General features: G+C 31.8%; 1 long non-coding RNA gene across 1 annotated transcript; it reads left to right on the top strand.

The window, feature by feature from the left end:
• Positions 1-1,433: 1,433 nt before the first annotated feature.
• On the top strand, positions 1,434-1,980 carry LOC124306416 (uncharacterized). The gene is made up of 2 exons (XR_006908605.1): positions 1,434-1,635; positions 1,719-1,980. It is a non-coding gene; the product is annotated as an uncharacterized LOC124306416 (long non-coding RNA).

Raw genomic sequence — 1,980 nt, 5'->3', positions numbered from 1 at the left:
GGATTTATCTTCATTTTGATTAATATTTTCAATTTCGTTTTAAACAGTCTCGAATTGTAAGTGACTTTTTTCGTCGTGTAAAAGAAAAATAGCTGACTGTGGTGAATATATTCCGCGATCGCAGTTTTATCACTGCTTCTACGTCGTATTTCAAATCTAATGAATCTTTTTCCTGAAGTACGAAAAATTACTCACTAGCAGCGCTAGTGGTTCGGTAGGGACAAACACTGTCTAACCCCCATATAAACACACAGTAAAGTGCACTAAAAAAAAATGTTTTTAACAGAAGACGACGTTCCTGGAGCAAAACTAAAATTTGCAACCGTAAAAGACAACAATTTAATAACACTAAAACGTTGGCTTGCGTGCCGTAATTTAAAAGTTACCGGAAAAAAAAACGAATTAATTGACAGGTTTGTATACAGACTCTAGTGAAAAAATAGCGGGAGATTCAAACTGTAATAAGAGAAATTGAAAATAATAATAAATTTCAGATTTATTTCAGAGTGAAATATGAATCAAATATAGATGGTAATGAAAAAAAATTAAATAAATGAATATGATTTAGTAACAGATAGAGGTTATATGTCATTCTAGTCAATGGTAATTAATAGTGAAAAAATTAACTAGTCATTTTTTATTCATTTAATTTATTTTTTTAATAATTTCGAAAACATTTATAAATGATGACTCTCAGTGATGAGTTTATCAGTTAGTTAGAATTTAATAATTTAATAATCTTTTATTGGTACGCATTAGGGTCAACGATTGTATAAATAACGGAAGAGAAGGAGTTATTTTTGAAGGTGTCGACAAAGGAATATGGTTAGTGAAGAAGAAACAACGCTTGCAAGCATCTTTAATAGTCTCATTGGCATCTACATCTGGATCAACAGTGACATCAGATTCTTCTACAACATTACCCATCCATACTACTTTCTATCCTAATGATAATTGGCAAACATTTCCATCTAAACAGGTTCCTCGTTCATTTTGTTACGGTATTATACATGAGTACATTACACAAGGTAAAAATTCACAGGAAAGCGATGACGATGATCAAGAAATGGACGACGATTTAATGCCTGTCTCTGGTAATTCTAAAGCCATTCAAAGAGGTAGATTGTACTGTATTAGTGATCGTATAAAAGATTTACAAGATAATAGTTGTAACAATATTTATTATCTAAGGGCAAAAATCCAATCATCCTTTAAAACTACGATTTACGATGTGGTAATAGGTCTTGATGACGACGGAAACGTAATAAATGCTGCATGTCAATGTCCAGCGTCTGAATCTTTAAATTGCTCACATATTGTAGCATTACTTTTTAAACTAGAAGAATATACGCTTCAACATGGTTTTGAACCGCTAACTTGTACTTCTAAAATAAAAGAATGGAATCAAGGTCGCAAAACTGGAAACGATCCATCAAGTATCATCACTGCTGAGTATAAAAAAGTTGAATCAACGAGAAATTCAAGTGAAAAGCCTAAAAAAAAAAATTGTAATGAAGCTAATACAAAAAAAGTAATTGATTTTAGTGCGCAGTCGAACCTAAGCAGTTCTGTGAGTGCTGATATAATGACAACTGATTTTATTCAACGCTTACAACACAAAAATGAAAAATCAATGTGGATCGACTTACTGCAAATACACTATGATGATTATGATTTGGACTGTGATCAAAAGTTAATATTAAAATTAAAAATTGCAGAGTTTCAAACTAATTTAAGCTCATCAACGCTTGGTCCATTTGAGCTTCAGGTAGAACAAAATAGTCCGGCATGGCTCAATGCACGAAGATACCGAATTACTGCATCAGATTGTAAGTCATTTTATACAAGCAAAGATTTAACAAATTTAATAAATACAAAGTTATGGCAAGAAACAAAAGATATTAGTCACTTACCTGCGATTGCTTACGGTCGAGAAAATGAATCAACTGCAATCCAAGATTACCTTACGTCTATTAATAG

The sequence above is a fragment of the Neodiprion virginianus genome, chromosome 1, assembly GCF_021901495.1.
Source record: "Neodiprion virginianus isolate iyNeoVirg1 chromosome 1, iyNeoVirg1.1, whole genome shotgun sequence".
NCBI lineage: Eukaryota > Metazoa > Arthropoda > Insecta > Hymenoptera > Diprionidae > Neodiprion > Neodiprion virginianus.
Note: the sequence above shows the minus strand (reverse complement) of the source record. Positions and strands in the feature narration are given on the sequence as shown.